Raw genomic sequence first — 14,800 nt, forward strand, 5'->3', positions numbered from 1 at the left:
TCCAAATGCCCGTTGGAAAGCTCCCCAGAATCTTGAGGTGAAATGAGGATCTCTATCGGATATAATGGTGGTAGGCACGCCATGCAACCTCACAACCTCTTTAATATACAAACATGCTAGCTTCTCCAACGTACAACTCATCCAAATGGGTAGAAAGTGAGCTGACTTTGTCAGTCAGTCCACAATCACCCAAACAGCGTCATACCTTGCTTGAGTTCTTGGTAAACCCGATACAAAGTCCATTGCGATTCTCTCCCATTTCCATTGCGGAATCTCTAAAGGCTGAAGGGTTCCTAATGGTTTCTAATGCTCAATTTTGACTTTCTGACAAGTTAAACACTTGGATACGTGCAACGCTACATTGTTCTTCATTCCCGGCCACCAAAACATCGCTTTCAGATCATGGTACATCTTAGTACTTCCCGGGTGAATAGAAAATCTGCTTTTATGTGCCTCCTTTAAGATATCCTGCCACAAGGTTCCAACATCCGGTACACAGATCCTGCCCTTAAACCTCCATAATTCGTCTTTGTCCCATGATACTCTCCACTGCTTTCCTTGATCAATTTCTGGTAATACCTTCTGTAATTCCTTATCGTCTTGTTGAGCTTTTTCAATCTCAATCTCGGACTTAAAATCACTCAAAATTTGTAATTGACTTAAGCACAGAGTTCTAGATACTTCTTGGACACCTAATTTCAGGTTCTCGAATGCCTTTAGCAATTCCTCTTCTCGAAGTATCATCCAAGCAGCACAGAATGATTTTCGACTTAAGGCATCCGCTACAACATTTGCTTTTTCAGGGTGGTAACTCAATTCAAAGTCATAATCCCTTAGAAGCTCCATCCACCTCCTCTGACGCATATTCAGTTCTTTCTGATCAAAAAAGGTACTTCAAGCTCTTGTGATCGGAAAAGACTTGAAACTTGATGCCATACAGATAATATCTCCAAACTTTTAGAGCAAACACAATGGCAACAAGCTCTAGGTCGTGAATTGGGTAATTCATCTCGTGTGGCCTTAACTGCCGTGAGGCGTATGCCACGACATTACAGTGATGCATCAGCACGCACCCCAGACCCTTCAATGATGCATCACAATATACCTTAAATTGTTCATTTAGCTCAGGCAATACTAATACAGGTGCAGTGGTTAACTTCTACTTTAATGCTGGAAAAATTTTCTCGCACTCAGAAGTCCAAACAAATGGCACGTCTTTCCTAGTCAACTTAGTTAAAGGCAAAGCGAGTTGCAAAAACCCTTTAATGAACATTCGGTAATAACCCGCCAAACCGAGAAAACTCCTAATCTCCATCACAGAAGTTGGTCGCCCCCGGTCCATTACCGCTTCAACTTTAGCAGGATCCATAACAATCCCTTGTTGACTTACCACATGACCAAGAAACTTCACCTCATTCTTCCAGAACTCGCATTTAGACAACATGGCATACAATTTTCTCTCCTTCAAGATTTGTAGCACAGTCTGCAAGTGGTCTGCATGCTCTTTATTAGTCTTAGAATAAATTAGTATGTCATCAATAAAGATGACAACGAATTTATCCAAAAATGAACGGAAAATTCTATTCATGTAGTCCATGAATACTGTAGGAGCATTCGTCAGCTCAAAAGACATTACAGTGTACTCGTAATAACCATAACGAGTTCTGAAGGCAATCTTAGGGATGTCTTCATCCCTTACCCTTATCTGGTGATAACTGCATCGCAAGTCAATTTTTGAGAAAACTCCAGCACCTTACAGTTGGTCCATTAGATCATCGATTCTTGGTAACGGATACTTATTCTTCACAGTGACTTTATTTAGCTGCCAGTAGTCCACACATAGACGCATGCTCCCATCTTTTTTCTTTACCAGTAACACTGGCGCTCCCCATGGAAAAACACTCGGTTGGATAAAACTTTTACTCATCAGTTCTTCTAGCTAAGATTTGAATTCAGTTAATTCCAACGGTGACATTCGATAAAGAGCAATTGAGATTGTCCCGGCCCCAGGCACCAACTCAATTGCAAACTCGATTTCTCGAGCAAAAGGAAATTCAGGAATATTGTCCGGAAACACTTCTAAGTTTTGTTCCTCACCCAACACATTTGCCGCCAATAGAACAACAACCTCGCATTTGTATCCACTACAATTCACAACTACAGAGTTCAAATAATAATCCTTCGCAACAACCGGCCCTTCCGAACCTTTCAACATAAAATGCAACATCCTTTCAGAACAATCTAACAACACGCAGTTCTTAGACAACCAATCTAATCCCAAGATGAGATCAAGACTAGTCATCGGCAGACAAATCAAATCATGGACAAAATTCCGCTGTTTAACTCGGAATGACACTTGTTGGCAACATATTCTAGTCACAACGACTTATAAAGTAGCATTATGCACTTTCAAGTCATAACCCAACACTACCATCTTCAATCCTAACTCATTAGCCTTTTCAAATGCTATAAATGAATGTGTCGCTCCAGAATTAAACAAAGCATTTAAAATTTTACTAGCCACCTCACAGTTACCTCTAATCAAGGTCTCGGATCCCTCGGCACCTGCTGTAGAAGTCGTGAACACTCTTCCCGGTTGTTGTACTCTACCGGTCTCATACTTCTTCTTTTCTCGAAAATTTCAGGCCAGGTGCCCGAGTTGTCCACAAAAGTAACATACTCCCGATCCTAGTCTGCATGGGACGCCAAGATGATATCTCCCGCACCTCGGACAACTTAGCTCATTCTGTGGCTGATTCCCATTCCTTCTCCCTTGATTAGCATTGTTATTTGGCCTTCTGAAGTTGTTTTGACCTTGATTATGCTGTGGGACAAAGCCTCAACGCTTAAAGTTTCTGCCCTTCGGTGCAAAATTTCTTCCTTGAGTCCTCTGAAAAGGCATCCTCTGACTTTCCTTCTCCAATGTTGTCTTCCTCACACACTCTTCCCACTCGGCTTTTGTTCACAAGCTCGGAAAAGACGCTAATTTCCATCGGCCCAATGGAGCTCAAAATGTCATGCCGGAGTCCTCCCTCATACTTTATACACTTTCATTCTACAAAATCCTCTGGAGCACCTTGACAGATTTGGGAAAACCAGCACATTTCTTCAAACTTATTAATGTTCTCCGCAACAGTCATTTGGCCCTGTTTTAACTGCAGCAACTCAAGCTCTTTTGCGTTTTTGACTGAACTGGGAAAGTACCTTCTATAAAACTCCATTTGGAACACCTTCTAAGGTATCACAGCACCATTTAGTTGCAGGATACGTCATGTTCCTGATGCCAGGGCATTTCGGCCAGTTTCACTGACCTTTTTTTTACTGTTTTAGGATAGTTTCATGCATTTTCTTAGGAAATAAGTAAGTTTTGGGTAGAATTTCACTTACATCTTGATTCAAGCAAACATTGTGAATTTTATATGATTTCATGAGAATTATGCATGAATTTAATGACAAATTGGATGATGCATGATTCATAACTTGGATTAGAGCTTTGATGCACTTTATTTGCTTGATTTCAGGACAAAGGAAGCAAGGAAAAGCCACGTTAGTAGCCACATTAGTCTAACTAACGTGACCACTAACGTGGAATGGGAGCTAGCTTGCAACGTTAATGAGAAAAGTAATCACCAATAACGTCTTTGAAGCCATCATAGCCCACGTTAATTACCACGCTAACTACATTAACATGGTAGTTAACGTGGAAGAAAAGGAAGCTCCAAGCGTTAGTGGTAAAAGTAAGTGCCACTAACACTCCAAAAGGGCAATTGGCCACGTTAAGAGTCACGTTAACTCAGTTAACGTGAACTCTAACGTGGAAGAGGAAGATAATGCCAACGTTAGTGACACTCACCTTTGTCACTAACGTTGGACTAAGCCCATATTGGCTACGTTAAGAGCCACGTTAACTTGGTTAACGTGAACTCTAACATAGAAGGAGCAAGGAATTGCCAACGTTAGTGACACTCACTTTTGTCACTAATGTTGGACTAAGCCACTATGAGCCACGTTAGTTACCACGTTAAGTGCATTAACGTGGAAGCTAACGTGGAGGAAAGAATTGATGAGCCAACATTAGTGATACTCACCTTTGTCACTAACGTTGGAGATGGCAATCACCACCACGTTAGTGGCCATGTTGAGACAATTAACGTGGGGCACTAACGTGAGAAGGGGCGTTTGGAGCGTTTGGAGCGTTAGTGACAAAGGTAAGTGTCACTAACACTCTCGAGGCTAAGGCATGCCCACGTTAAAAAAGGGGCTAAGGGCAACGTTATTGGCAAAGGTAAACGCCAATAACGCTCGCGATGGACCAAGAGGCAACGTTAGTGGTCACGTTAGTGCCACTAACGTTGAAGTTAACGTAACTCATCTTGGGCTAGGAACGTTAGTGCAAAAGGTGATCGTCACTAACGTTCTCGAACCCACATTTTCACTTAACGTTAACGCCACTAACGTCCTAGCCAAAATCCATGCCTACTTCACACTTTCTCTGCAAGTAAAGCTGAGCCCACTGAAGATTTCAAACTGCTTCAACTCAAGATCCAAAGGCCCATATCCAAGACTTGAAAAGCCAACTGGAAGATCAGAAGAGTAGTATATATATGAGTAGTTTTGAACTAGAGAGGAGCTTTTGGGATTGAGGGGACTACTCTCTGTATAATTTTACTTTCTCTGCAACTTCTAGTTTTACTTTCAGAATGCATTCTCCATCTTTGTTTTCCTTTCCCAGAGCCATGAACAACTAAACCCCTTTCATTGGGTTAGGGAGCTCTGTTGTAATTTGATGGATCAATAATAGTTTTCATTACTCTTCTTCTTTCTTTTCTCTTGATTTTACTAGAAAGATTTTAATCTTCATCCAATTGGGTAGTTATCTTGGAAAAGAAGCTATTCATACTTGGATCTCTTTGGAACCTTGGAAGAGGAATGAAGGGATCATGCTAGAAATGCTTTCTCATGTTGGACCAAATTGGGGGTTGGGCGGATATGGTGACATATAATTCTCCCAATACTTTGATTTGGAAATACATGTGGTACAATTAGTGACCATACTTTATCTCTTCTCATGAGCAATTAGACCAAGGAATTGGCTATTGATCAAGATTTGAGAGATTAAATTACCAAGGAATTGGAATTCAATCACTTAAGATTGCCAAGGAGATCAATGAATGCATTGATTGAGGAAGAGATGAAAATGAACTTGATCCGGAGAACGCAACATCTCCTAAGCCCAATGAATCCCCCATTTCTGATCTTACCCATTCTCTTTAATTTCTGCAATTTACTTTCATGCTAAATTCCCCATTCCCATTTAAGATTCTGCACTTTACTTTCCATCATTTATATTCAGCTCTTTATTTCCAGCATTTACATTTTTTGCCATTTACTTTCCCGCCATTTAATTTCCTGTAATTCTCAAATCAATTTCTGCTTAGCTCAACTAGAACATTCCTCTAATTAAAGTTGATTGACCAATCAATCCCTGTGGGATTCGACCTCACTCTATTGTGAGTTTTTACTTGATGACAATTCGGTATACTTGCCGAGGGAAATTGTTGAGAGACAAGTTTCCGTGCATCAAGTTTATGGCGCCGTTGCCGGGGGATTGATTTTGTATCAACAATGATTAAATTGGTGGATAACTAGATTGAGCATTTTTTTTATTTTGTTTGATTTCATTTGAGTAATTCACTTTCAGTTTAGCTATTTTCTTCCTGTCCCCTACCCCTTTCTTAGTTGTTTACTATTTAGTTCACTGACCCACTAACTGTTTGATATATTGTATCACTCACACTAACAGCATTTCTGCAAAGAATACTGTCTACATCTATCTTTCTTGCTTGTGATTTGTGGGTTGTATGATAGGTAGAAGAAGCAGTGCTTCAACTTCCTTTGATTCTGAACCTGAGAGGACCTTTTTTAGATTAAGGAGGGAAGCAAGAGGAAAGAGAGTAGTTGGTACAGAGGAAGAAGAGGAGTATTTTGAACCAGACATGGATGAGAATATGGAGAACCATCATGAAGAAGAGGCTCACAACTATGGCAGAGAAGGCCTAGTGCATCATGCTGGGCAAGAGAGAAGAGTTCTGGGATCCTACATCAATCCAAACCCAGGAAACTGTGGAAGCAGCATCCAAAAGCCAACCATACATGCCAACAACTTTGAACTAAAGCCACAGCTCATCACCCTTGTTCAGAACAACTGTTCATTCAGAGGAAGTGTTCAAGAAGATCCCAATCAGCATCTAACCACCTTCCTGAGGATATGTGACACTGTGAAGTCTAATGGTGTTCATCCTGACACCTACATACTACTTTTATTCCCCTTCTCACTCAAGGACAAGGCATCTAAATGGCTGGAATCCTTCCCGAAGGAAAGCTTAACAACCTGGAAAAATGTGGTGAACAAATTCTTGGCAAGATTCTATCCTCCTCAAAGAATCAACAGGTTGAGAGCTGAGGTTCAAACTTTCAGGCAACAAGATGGTGAGACTATCTACGAAGCATGGGAGAGGTTTAAGGATCTGACAAGAAGGTACTTGCCAGATATGTTCAATGAATGGGTACAGCTACACATTTTCTATGGTCTTTCTTATGAATCAAAGAAGGCAGTAGACCACTCATCCAGGGGATCTCTGAACAAGAAGAAGACCATTGAAGAAGCCATAGATGTCATTGAGACTGTAGCTGAGAATGACTATTTCTATGCTTCTGAAAGAGGCAACACTAGAGGAGTGATGGAGCTGAACAATGTGGATGCACTGCTAGCTCAAAACAAGATGATTACCAAGCAGTTGGCTGACCTTACCAAGAAGATGGAGAGGAATCAAGTAGCAGCAATCACCACTTTAGTAGCAACTCAAAAAGGAGTGAATGAAGAGGCAGAGGATAGTCAAGAGCAAGCCAACTACATTGGAAATTCACCTAGGCAGAACCATGACCCATACTCTAAAATGTATAATCCTGGTTGGAGGAACCACCCAAACTTTGGGTGGGGAAACCAACAAGACCAAGGCCAAGATCAGAGACGTCACAACCCCAACAACCATGCGACTCACCAACATTCCACACAGAGATCATATCAGCACCCACTTAACAACACACATCAACATCCATACCAAAGCCAAAATGGCCCTTCTCATCCCTCCAATCTCAACTCACCATCATCGGAAGAAAGACTATCAAGGATTGAGAACTTACTTGAAGTCATATGTAAGGAAATCCAAGATAACAAGGTGTTCAAAGAGGAGGTGCGAGCTAGTCTCAAAAACCAGGGAGACACCATTCAGAGGCTAGAATTTCAAGTGGGATACCTCTCTGAGAAGATTCCCAAACCTACTGATAGCTTCCCAAGTGACACAGAGAAGAACCCGAGAGGTGAAGCAAAGAAGGTCAGATGGGAAGATTACAAGATGGTCACTATAAGTGATGAGGGGACTGAGGAAGAGCCAAACAAACCATTAGAACAACCTGGAGATACATCAGTAGAGAAACAGGAAGAGGATCACCAAGAAACCAAAATTTCACAGAAGGAGCTGCTGAGACTCTATGCACCTTTTCCCCAAAAACTCAAGGGTGGTGTAGAAAAGAGAATATACTCAAGGTTTCTTGACATGTTTGCATCTCTCCATGTAAACATACCATTCATCAAGGCCCTCCAAAAAATGCCCTCATACATTAAGTATATAAAAGAGTTGCTGACAAGGAAAAGCTCACTCAAAGGAGGGAAAACAATAGTGATGAATAAGGAGTGCAGTGCTCTCATTCAACTAGAGTTGCCTACAAAAAGGAAGGACCCAGGGAGTTTTCACATCCTCTGTGCCATAGGAGAAACAATGTTTGACAAAGGACTCTGTGATCTGGGAGCAAGCATCAACTTAATGCCTTTATCCCTTATGAAGAAGCTGCAGATCAATGAGCTAATGCCCACAGACGTAATCATCAGGCTAGCTGACAAAACTCAAAAATAAGCAGTAGGAGTGGTGGAAAATGTGTTGGTAAAGGTTGGGAACTACTTTCTTCCTACATACTTTGTCATATTGGAAATGGAAGAGAGTCACCTTCACCCAATCATATTGGGAAGACCATTCCTAGCTACAGCCAGAGCGCTCATAGATGTGGAGTGAGGAGAGCTAATATTGTGGATACATGACGAACAACTCGCATTCAATGTCTTCAAACCTTCACAAGAAATAGATTAGGAAAGCAAGGAACCAAGGAAAGAGCATGACAAAGCACTGGTGGAAGAAACAAGCATTGAATCACAGAGAATCCCTTTGGTTGATAAACAAGATAATCAGCAGCTGTCACAGCTCAAGGAAAATCAGGAGGAACTTAAACCACCAGAGTCATATGAGACCAGCAACAAAATTTCCTTGAAAGAAGAGGTCACAAAGAGCAGGGCAACATCAAAAGGAACAAAGAAGAAGGCACCAAGGAGATGGAGGAACAAGAAGATCCCTACAGAGGATTTCTCTCTAGGGGATAAAGGGATCTCAGCTTACTTCCTAGATATCCCACCTCATCTCCCCACCATCCCATCTCAACTACCTAAGGTTTTCACCATCAACAAAGTTCTCTCCCTAGAACATGTAGAGGTCCTTGATGAAGCCAATGGAGATAAGTTTACTGCAAGAGGGGAAGATCTGAAGCATTACCAACCACCCTGACAAAGGGCAGAACGTTAAGCTAGTGACGCTAAAGAAGCGCTTCATGGGAGGCAACCCATGTTTTATATACTTTTAAAAGTAGTTAATAATGCAAGGTTCATGAAGTCCAAATCAACTTTGACATACACTTGACCGAATCTTTCATGTTTGCAACACATAGTGAAGAACAAGTTTGGTGTTCAAGGCACACTAAGAGAACATGAATGCAATTCATATCATGTCACTCTTAGAACCTTGAACAATTCCTTTTACTCCACATGGCCACAAACTAAGTTTGGTGTCACCAATGTTGCATACATGGACAATCAATTAGTCAGTTGGTTTGTACTTATGAATAGCACTTAGTCAGTTAACAACAAAAATTTTAAAAAGTAGTTACTCTTTCTTTCTTTTTAAATTTTGCTACCACTTTCCACAAATTCATTAATCACATCCCTTTATTTGTAGGAGAATTGATGGGACAATTGAAGAAGGAGGATTCAGCCACCACAAAAGGAGAAGTACTATACACGTGTTTTCAAGGGGGATGCATTGGAAAATGTTGCCATGTAACATTGGAAGAAGAACATGCTTGGAAACTGAACCAACCCCCCTTCATAAAGTTGATGATCATTGTGCTCATCCCATGATAAACCCCATCCGTTCATCACACATCCACTCCATCAATCCACACCTTTCATCTACCCACCATTTCCCTATATAAAGTGGTTCTTATTCCATACCCCTTTCACATTCCAATTCCCACTCTTTGTACTTCACTCCATCCAAAAATACTCTCCCTCACTCCCTTCACTACACCCTATCTTAACCAGCCAAAGTCTATCACCGACCCCAACACCTTCACTTCTCAAAAAGTCACTCATGGCATTATCAAGCTCTAAAAGAAGAAAGGGGAAGGAGCCTATGGAGCAATGCCCTTTTGATGAAAAGAAGTTTAGAACCTTTCACCATGCACTTCAATTTGGATGGATGGCTGATAAGGAGATCATATATGAGCTAGGCTTTCAAGTCAAGAAAACTGAGTGCCCCGAAATCACAGAGAAGGTAGAAAAGAGAAGATGGGAGCTCCTCACCGATCCAGTCACCGCAAGAATAAATGCAACGCTCGTGAGAGAGTTCTACGCAAACGCAGTGAGGTATGATAGAAAAGAGTCATGAATCAGTAAGGAAGGCACTTGAAGATTGGAAAAAGGCTAGACTGGCACGAATACAAGGAAACACAAGTGGACACAAAGAGGACAAACAAGAGGGAGAGCATGAGCAACCCCATGAGTAAAAGGTGGTGGAGTTCCCTCATTATCCCATCTTTTTCAAGTTTTAAATAAGAAAAATCATGTATGAGATAGAACATGCTTCCATAGTAGCTTAGGAATTTTCAATTCTGTCTTTAAGTTTGCATTGCCTAGGTCTATGCTTGCTAGTCTAATGGCACTGCTGCATTTTCATCTCGCTTATTGTATGCCTGTCCTTTTAAGCCAAATAAAAAGAGATGTTATGAAAAGACCAGAGTGATGATCAATTGTGGAGTAGGTTCTTAAGCTTGTGGTGTAGTAATCACTTAGCTAAGTTAGTTCACCAACAAGGTAGGAAGGCAACTATCTGTCCTGAAGTCATATGCTTGAAACACACCCCATGAGACTAGCTAAATAACAAGATCCTAATAAGAAAGAGGAAAAGAACAATAAGAGTTGAAAAAGAAAGAAAAGTAATAAAGAATAAGGCTAGGCACCAAGGGCTTGAATCTTGAGGGATGTGTCTGTGGTGCTCTTGTATCAAGGATCTGCTTGGATGAATAAGTTCTTAGGAGTGTGATGAGCGGATAATTTATACGCTTTTTGGCATTGTTTTTACATAGTTTTTAGTATGATTTAGTTAGTTTTTAGTATATTTTTATTAGTTTTTAATTAAAATTCACATTTCTGGACTTTACTATGAGTTTGTGTGTTTTTCTTTGATTTCAGGTATTTTCTGGCTGAAATTGAGGGACTTGAGCAAAAATCAGATTCAGAGGTTGAAGAAGGACTGCAGATGCTGTTGGATTCTGACCTCCCTGCACTCAAAGTAGATTTTCTGGAGCTACAGAACTCCAAATGGCGCGCTCTCAATTGTGTTGGAAAGTAGACATCCAGAGCTTTCCAGAAATATATAATAGTCTATACTTTGCCCGATTTTAGACAACACAAACTGGCGTTGAACGCCAGTTCCATGCTGCATTCTGGAGTTAAACGCCAGAAACAGGTTGCAAAGTGGAGTTAAACGCCAGAAACAGGTTACAAAATGGCGTTCAACTCCAAGAGAAGCCTTTACACATTTAAAGCTCAATGCTCAGTCCAAGCACACACCAAGTGGGCCCCGGAAGTGGATTTCTGTATCATTTACTTATCTCTATAAACCCTAGTAACTAGTTTTTATAAATAGGACTTTTTACTATTGTATTTAGGATCTTTTGGAACATCTTTGTATTATCTTTTGATCCTTTGATCATGTTTTGGGGGGCTGGCCATTCGGCCATGCCTGGACTATTATCACTTATGTATTTTCAAACGGTAGAGTTTCTACACACCATAGATTAAGGTGTGGAGCTCTGCTGTTCCTCATGAATTAATACAAAGTACTACTATTTTTCTATTCAATTCAAGCTTATTCCTATTCTAAGATATCCATTTGCACCCAAGAACATGATGAATGTGATGATTATGTGACGCTCATCATCATTCTCACTTATGAACGTGTGCCTGACAAACACTTCCGTTCTACATGCAAACAAGCTAGAATAAATATCTCTTAGATATCTAATACAGGGGACCGAGTCCGAGATATTAGAATTTTCGTGGTATAAGTTAGAACCCATGGATGGCCATTCTTGAGATCCGGAAAGTCTAAACCTTGTCTGTGGTATTCCGAGTAGGATCTGGGAAGGGATGGCTGTGACGAGCTTCAAACTCGTGAGTGCTGGGCGTAGTGACAGACGCAAAATGATAGTAAATCCTATTCTAGTATGATCGAGAACCGACAGATGATTAGCCATGAAGTGACAGCGCATTGGACCATTTTCATAGAGAGGATGGGATGTAGCCATTGACAACGGTGATGCCCTACATAAAGCTTACCATGGAAAGGAGTAGGAATGGTTGGATGAAGACAGCAGGAAAGCAGAGGTTCAAAGGAACGAAAGCATCTCTATACGCTTATCTGAAATTCTCACTAATGAATTACATAAGTATCTCTATCCTAGTTTATGTTTTATTTATCTTTTAATTATTAAACTATATATCCATTTGAATCCGCCTGACTGAGATTTACAAGGTGACCATAGCTTGCTTCAAGCCGACAATCTCTGTGGGATCGACCCTTACTCACGTAAGGTTTATTACTTGGACGACCCAGTGCACTTGCTGGTCAGTTGTGCAAAGTTGTGACAAAGAATTAAGATTATGAACGTGCGTATAAAGTTTTCAGCGCCATTACCATGGAATGGAACCGTCACGATTTCTGCACACCAAGTTTTTGGCGCCGTTGCCGTGGATTGTTCGAGTTTGGACAACTGACGGTTCATCTTGTTGCTCAGATTAGGTAATTTTATTTTAATTTTAAGCTTTTTATTTCTTATTTTCAAAAAAAAATACAAAAAAATATTTTCTTCTTTTTCGTTTTTTCCAATTAATTTTCGAAAAAAATTAAAAAAAAAGTTTAATAAAATAATAAAACCAAAAATATTTTGTGTTTCTTTTTTGAGTCTAGAGTCAAGTTTTAAGTTTGGTGTCAATTGCATCTTTTTAATTTTCTAAAAATTATTTTCGAAAATTCATGCATTGCATTCTTCATGATCTTCAAGTTGTTCTTGGCCAGTCTTCTTGTTTGATCTTCATATTTTCTTGTTTTGTGTCTTTTCTTGTTTTTCACATGCATTTTCAATTTGTTAGTGTCTAAAATTTGATAATTTTTAAGTTTGGTGTCTTGCATGTTTTCTTTTCTTGAAAATTTTTCAAAAATAAGTTCTTGGTGTTCATCTTGACATTCAAAGTGTTCTTGGTGTTCATCTTTGCATTCAAAGTGTTCTTGCATATTTTTCTTGTTTTGATTCATAATTTTCATGTTTTGAGTCTTTTTGATGTTTTTCTCTTTCATCATTAAAAATTCAAAAATAAAAAAAAAATATCTTTCCCTTTTTCTTCTCATCAAATTCAAAAATTTGAGTTGACTTTTTTCAAAAAATTTTAAAATCAAGTTGTTTCTTATGAGTCAAATCAAATTTTCAATTTAAAAATTCTATCTTTTTCAAATCTTTTTCAAAAATAAAATCTTTCTCATTTTTCTTTCATAATTTTCGAAATTTTCAAAATTAATTTTCAAAAATCTTTTTCATAATTTTCAAAAATCTTATTAGTATTTAATGTGATTGATTCTAAAATTTTAAGCTTGTTACTTGCCTAGTAAGAAAGGTTCAATCTTTAAAATTTTAAATCATATCTTTTAGTTTCTTGTTAGTCAAGTAATCAATTTTGATTTCAAAATCAAATCTTTTTAAATTTCTTTTTCAAATCTTTTTCAAAATAAGTTTCAATCATATCTTTTCAAAATCAATTTCAAAATCTTTTCTAACTTCTTTTCTAACCTCTTATCTTTTCAAAAATTGATTTTCAAATCTTTTTCAAACTAATCCTATCTTTTTGTTTGATTCTTATCTTTTTCAAAACTAGCTAACTAATTCTCTCTCTAATTTTCGAAAATCCCTTCCCTCTTTTTTAAAAAAAAATTCCTTTTTAATTTAAAAATTTAATTTAATTTGATTTCAATTTTAATTTTCAAAATTTAACTTTAAATTTTAATTTTAATTTAATTAATTTTCGAAATTCTCTCTCTCTCATCTCCTTCTATTTATTTATTTATTTATTTATTTACTAACACTTCTCTTCATCTTAAAATTCGAACCCTCTCTTCCTCTTGGTGTTCGAATTTCTCTTCTTTTATTCTTATCTTCTTCTACTCACATAAAGGAATCTCTATACTGTGACATAGAGAATTCCAAATTTTCTTTTCTGTTTTCTTCTTTTTCATATGAGCAGGAACAAGGATAAGAACATTCTTGTTGAGGCTGATCCTGAACCTGAAAGGACTCTGAAGAGGAAGCTAAGGAAAGCTAAAGCACAACTCTCTGGAGAAAATCTGACTGAAAATTTCGAAAAAGAAGGAGCCATGGCCGAAAATAATAATAATGCAAGGAAGATGCTTGGTGACTTTACTGCACCTAATTCCAATTTACATGGAAGAAGCATCTCAATCCCTGCCATTGGAGCAAACAATTTTGAGCTTAAACCTCAATTAGTTTCTCTGATGCAACAGAACTGCAAGTTTCATGGACTTCCATCTGAAGATCCTTTTCAGTTCTTAACTGAATTCTTGCAGATCTGTGATACTGTTCAGACCAATAGGGTTGATCCCGAGGTCTACAGGCTTATGCTTTTCCCGTTTGCTATAAGAGACAGAGCTAGAGTATGGTTGGACTCTCAACCTAAAGACAGCCTGAACTCTTGGGATAAGTTGGTCACGGCTTTCTTAGCCAAGTTCTTTCCTCCTCAAAAGCTTAGCAAGCTTAGAGTGGATGTTCAAAGCTTCAGACAAAAGGAAGGTGAATCCCTCTATGAAGCTTGAGAGAGATACAAGGAACTGACCAAAAAGTGTCCTTCTAACATGCTTTCAGAATAGACCATGCTGGATATATTCTATGATGGTCTGTCTGAGTTATCAAAGATGTCACTAGACCATTCTGCAGGTGGATCCATCCACCTAAAGAAAATTCCTGCAGAAGCTCAAGAACTCATTGACATGGTTGCAAATAACCAGTTTATGTACACTTCTGAAAGGAATCCTGTGAGTAATGGGACGCCTATGAGGAAGGGAGTTCTTGAAATTCATATTCTGAATGCCATATTGGCTCAGAATAAAATATTGACTCAGTAAGTCAATATGATCTCTCAGAGTCTGAATGGATTGAAGGAATCATCCAACAGTACTAAAGAGGCCTCTTCTGAAGAAGAAGCTTATGATCCTGAGAACCCTGCAATAGCAGAGGTGAATTACATGGGTGAACCCTATGGAAATACCTATAATCCCTCATGGAGAAATCA

General features: G+C 39.0%; 1 non-coding gene across 1 annotated transcript; it reads right to left on the reverse strand.

The window, feature by feature from the left end:
- Nucleotides 1–14,261: 14,261 nt before the first annotated feature.
- LOC112759986 (small nucleolar RNA R71) lies at nucleotides 14,262–14,369 on the reverse strand. The gene has a single exon (XR_003180445.1). It is a non-coding gene; the product is annotated as a small nucleolar RNA R71 (small nucleolar RNA).
- Between the last annotated feature and the right edge of the window lie 431 nt (nucleotides 14,370–14,800).

Source organism: Arachis hypogaea, chromosome 16 (assembly GCF_003086295.3).
Source record: "Arachis hypogaea cultivar Tifrunner chromosome 16, arahy.Tifrunner.gnm2.J5K5, whole genome shotgun sequence".
In the NCBI taxonomy this organism is placed as follows: domain Eukaryota; kingdom Viridiplantae; phylum Streptophyta; class Magnoliopsida; order Fabales; family Fabaceae; genus Arachis; species Arachis hypogaea.